The sequence below is a fragment of the Cariama cristata genome, unplaced genomic scaffold (assembly GCF_000690535.1).
Source record: "Cariama cristata isolate BGI_N322 unplaced genomic scaffold, ASM69053v1 scaffold9839, whole genome shotgun sequence".
Lineage (NCBI taxonomy): Eukaryota > Metazoa > Chordata > Aves > Cariamiformes > Cariamidae > Cariama > Cariama cristata.
Genome location: NW_009635237.1, coordinates 55,730 through 61,500, shown reverse-complemented (window position 1 = coordinate 61,500; position 5,771 = coordinate 55,730).

Below are 5,771 nucleotides of genomic sequence, written 5' to 3'. Positions count from 1 at the left end.
CGCTTTTTTTTTTTTGTTCCCCCCCCCCCCCCGCAGTTCATACTATAACATGGAAAAATAATTTGCTGCATACATTCAGAAAGAAAACTCGTATATGTTGTTGACAGAAGAGAGAAAGTGAAATAAGTAATTGGTTACATAAGTCATTACCGCTAGTTTTAATACACAGTTTAATAAATCTAAATACTGATTTTAAACCAGTAGAAACAAATTAACTTAATTTTAACATTTAAAAAAAAAATCTAACTTTTCAAAGTTCAGTCCTCTCTCACAACCTCCATGACAACATCAGAAAAAAAAACAAACACCAAGGGTTAAAAAAACCTTCAAATAACGAACTAATAAAACCCAGGCCTTTTCTTCACTCTTTTTCTGGCTTTTGCACTTCAGCAGGGAAATATGGTGACAGCTTTTACCACCCAGACCTTCTTGCTAGACAGCACATATTCTAGTGTTACAGCTGGAACCACAAAAATGTGTCTGGGTTAGAAATGAAGATAACCATTTATTTCTCAGATAGTAGTACAGGAGGCTGAAGACAGTCATGCAGTGAATCAGATATCTCTATATTTTACTTTATGTGAGGTAACAGTGAGGCCTAGAAACTAGGTAAGCAAATTAGCACCATGTAGAGCAAGGTTTCATATTTTGACTGGCTGCCAACAATAAACGATAGCTCTTCCCTGACTTCATCCTGGAGGTTCAGTAGAACATTCCCGGCCTCTACACTGTCAGCAGTTTACAAAAGGTCCTCTTACTCTGCTTATACTGTATCAATTACACCTTATTATCAAAAGCTATCAAGAATTTCTCTCCACTGAGTATTTCTTTAAGGCACTGTGCTCTGAATTTAATCATTACCTACAGTATGATCCCACTTTTTCTGAGTGGCCTGACCTCCAGGAATACTGACATATCACAGCCTTCCTCATTACCATCAGGTTAAGAACAGTGCAACGTGTTCATTAATTCCCAAATTCTTTAATATTATCACGACAAACAAGTATCATCCTCGGTAAGTTGATTAGCAGGTGCTTTCAACTGTATGTCTCCTGATATGGCCTGAGAGAAGACAGATGTCTTTCCCACTACTTCAGAACTTAGTTCATGGGATTTTCAACACTTTCTCTAAGCTCTACTTGTTTCATGAAGGCGGCACATGTGGTTTTTTTGTATTGCAGACAGTGTTTTAGGGACTGGGAATTTCTTCTAGGCTTTTTCTAGACAAATCAAAACTGGAGTAACTGGAGAAGACAATTTTTTTTCACCCCATTCATTTTCACAAATTACTCTGACAAAATTAATGTCCTTGCAGTTGCTATAATTCTCTTGTGAAAGGCCTGGGAAGTTTGTCCTTGTAACATCTGTGTGTGCAGAAATACGGGTAGTTCAGTACATTTCTTCATGGACTATCACTTTCTAAGAACAGAAACAGTGAGAGACAAAAATAACTGTTTCACGACACCACTACAGGCAAAAAAAGCCTTCATTCTTATCTGATCTTTGTTTTTATATTTTGTAGAAGTTCTAAAATGCCAGCAAGCTGCAAGCTCACATAGAAATACATTAAGCTAAACACAACATTACCGTATGTGTGTTCAGACTCAGACCTCCAGAGATTCATTCAGAGAGCTTTTCAACAAGCTCTGTCCTACTTCAACTAATATTTACTAAATCAAGTTACATATTAGAATTAAATTACCTATTCCATGTCTTCAACAGAAATTAGCCCCAAGTAGTATGGTCAGATCCAGAAACAAAAAAGCACTGAGTGAACATTGAATTCTTTATAGATTTTAATCTGCAAAGGTTGAAAGAGACAGCAATGAGGCAAAACCTCCCACCAGTGCTCATGCCAGGCAATGTCTCTGTATAAGCATTATCACAGCTTCCCTGACTGCGTTGCTGAGACTGTTCTTCCAAACAGAAGTTGAGCACCAATCCAGCCTTCATTATTTAAAAAAAATAAAAAAGTATGTGGCACTGTTTGCCTGCTTCCTTCTCCTTCACAGGGCTTTGGTGAAACTAGTGAGAATCCCCCATGAAACTTCATTTCACTGAATGTAACAATCAATAGGTGTACACCAGACCACACTGCAGCTCTGACAGCAGAGCACTGCACTTGGCACACTGCTTCCTCCCCAGTGCCATCTCAGGACCTTCAAGCCTCTGCACAGATTTGCCACCTAAACCCCTGACTTCAACTTGGTTTCCTTCACAAAGGATGACATGGCAAGCTCCTCTTTTACATGTGGCTTTGGTCTAATTTCTGTTGGACATATGTTCATATCACAGCTGAGACTTACCCTGCTGCAATCTTGACAGAGAAACAAAGGGTTTTATAAAGCCACAGAGGGAAGTCCACTCTGTTTAGTGGCAATGCAAAGCAGAGAAACTAGTGCTACTGCTGCTTGGTTATAAACCGAGACAATCAGACAATTTCGTAGTTTTATTCAGCAAACAAACATTTTAACCCTGAGATTCTAAGTCAAGTTATTTTAAGAAAATAGATCCTTTTTTTTGCTGCCCGCACATACAGAGAAACAGCTCTAACAGATTAAACTAACTAATCTCTCCTAATTAGATTTTTTACATCACAATTGGATGATGGTAGGGTGTATCTGTTTTTCTATTTTCAACTACATCAGCTGTGCCTGTGACCCACTTTTGCTTTGTAAAGCATGGGACCTTTGAAAGTAAACAGAGAAAGCTTATGTGGGGCCTATCATTTCACATGGGAGGGGAAAATACAGTTCAGCTTATGGAGTGCACTGCACAATTTCTGTGGTAGCTCTACCCACAGTTGTGACTATCACTTAGGGATTTCCTAATGATCTGTAGTTTGTTGTCAGCAGCAGGAAAAAAGGAGGCATTCCATTTATGTATCAGAACATAAAGAAAGCAATGAATGAGTGGAAATCAAGATTTGGCAATAGTTCTTGCATTATGCCCACAACAGATATCTGATAACATAAAGTTCCCTGCGATGTACTTCATGAACACCTACATACATGCAATACATAGGGTCATATGGTATGTGTGTTCTGTTATCCCCTCATCCACATATGCCATAGTTTCAACAGCTATTTTAAATACCAGAATTTTATTAGGTTTTTTTATTCCCAGGCTTATTTCTGACTTTTGACTACAAAGTCAAGTCTGGTTAAATGCTGTTTGTCCAGCAAATTACAAAAATTTCCCTAGTAAACTCCCCAGCAACACAAGCAAAGATTTCTCTAAAATTAATAGAATTTAAAAGTTACCTGAAAAGATAGCTTTGAAAATATGCACACTCATATGTACTGGGTGTGCTCCTGGGCCAACACTTCTAGTTTTCAGGAATAATGCTTGCCAGCATACAGAGAATTTCTTAAATGGTGAGATGTCCTTTCTTACACATGTAGAAGACCATGTCCCTAGACACAGCCTCACTAGAAAGCTAACACAATTAATGCTAATACAATTTTGCCTCGGCAAACTGTAGGAGTGTGCGTCTATAAACGTATCATACACAGATAAACAGATACACCTCTGTGTGTGTGTGTAGAAAAAACTACACATACACAAGCTGGGCTTTTCTGAGTTAAACTAAGTTTTGTACCCACCTATCTTAAACTGCCAGGGAAAACCCAAGCTGAAGGTTTTTTAAATTTTTCCTAATGTGTTTCCGAGGCCTCCCTCCATGAAACAGGTAAGGAGTGACCTGAAGGACAAGATCGGGAAGTTCTGGCAAGCTGGGGTCAAATGGTATTTCTTGGATATGGCTGCTAGTAAAAAAATTAAAGTTGCACTACTTGAATAGATGGCAAAGAACAAGCTGCAAAGAAATGAGTGCACAGAAACTGGTGGAAGCTGATTATTCACAAGGTTGCTGATATAACGGTTCAAGGGAAGTGCTGACAAGAAATCAGAGAGAATAAGAAAAGGCCTACTGAAACTTCTGTTTGAGAGGTGTATTTCTAAGAATCAAAGACAATCAGAATCACACTTCACACATCAAACACAGGGAAATGTGGCATCTTAAACAGATCCTCTCCATGTCCAAACCCAGTGGTGGGCTAATCACCCCAACCTGTGGCTAAACAAACACAAAGCACACCAAGTACAAACTCAGAAGGCACCTTTTTTACTTTTGGTGTAATCCAGTTTACTTTATGTAGACACTCTTCTGTCATCCAGCAGCATAACAGCTGAGAGTGAGGATTTTCCTAACATTCACCTTGCTCAAACATTTTATATTTTGGAAGATTTTAAGATGGCTTTTTCTTCTACCTGTGAGTGAAAACACTCTTCAAGGATTCCCATGGATCTCTGAATTAGAAACAGAACGCCCCTCTCTCTACAAACATAAATAAGCATGCAGATAAGCCTTTCTGAATAAAATGTCCTATCTCCAAAGCATCCTCCTGTGAAACTTATTTCCATGTTGACGTGTTTATATGAAGTAGTATTGTTTGTAAGTATCAAATATGCACCCCCCCCAACTTTGCTAGTGGAAAGTTGAAATGGTTTTCCCATTTTCCCAACATATTAACTCTATGTGTACATTGACAAGTGGGATGGCCCAGTAAGAGCAGATTTATAGTGAAACAGTGAGTGCTGAGGACCCAGAACCCACAAACCTGTCTGGGGGCTACTTCAGATGAGTTTCAGCCTGGCCCCATGGACTAGACTTCCATTAGCAGCTGCAGCACATGAGGTACACTGCTGAAGCATGTGTTCCAGTTTAGTCCCATCCAAAATGAATAAAGTTTGTATGCTCTGACATCATCCTGTGCTGTGAGCCACAGTGGTACGTAAAGGAGTCACTTAAAGTACAAACATGCTCTGAACGAAGTTACCAATGATAGCATACACACACTAACTGCCTTTGCAGAGCATTTTGTGTCAGCTTTCAGATGAACTCAATTGTGCCTCTGCTATACTACAAAAGCTAAAGAATTCATCGATTTGCAAGCAAAATAAGGACTTCTTAAATAGGAGCAATAAAAAACTGGAAAACTTACCACAAAAGCTTACCTCATGTGTGAGCACTGTTGTGCTATGGGAAAGAGAAAGGTTTCTGCAGGAATGTTCAGCTTGGCTGCAGAGAAACATATCTTAGATTCAGTTAGCGCTTGCAGAATAACACTGCTCAGTTGTAAGTAGATTGTTTTAATCCCCTGCTTGATACAGAACAGCTCAATCTGTGAGTTTAAGGACTCCTGAATAAAAATCCTCCCAAATATCCAATACGACCAGCACAATAAAGTCTGTACTAGGAGGTTAGTATTTCTGAAGGTGTTTCTTCAGATCTGAACAAACCCTGTATTTGAAAAGATGGTCTCAGAAGGGTAGTTCTGGTTGCACTAAGGGCCCTGCTAAACAAACAGCTGTCATAATTAATTAGGTCAGTGACTTGTGGAAGCCAGTACTCTGCCAAAGCTTTAAGAGGGATGAGGCAGTGCATTAGGACTTCAGAAAACGCGATTACTGAGCAAATCTAACAGAAAAATTTCCTCCCCAGAGGGCAAGCTGCAGGGTGCTGGCACTTTGCATGACCCAGAGCCTGTCACCTGGGGCAGGTGGGTGGGATTACTGCAATTCGGTTGGGGTGAAGCAAAGACCTCGGGAAATCTGCATCAAAACCGAAAGAAACAATAGGGGCCATTAGTAACGTCTCCAGTCAAAAAGAAAGCTAAACTCTTTTCCACTAGGCTTGAGGCTCTGCTGCCGCGGCCGGTCACGTCCCGCCTCTGCCGCGGCCGGGTCCCCACGGCTCTGACCCGCGG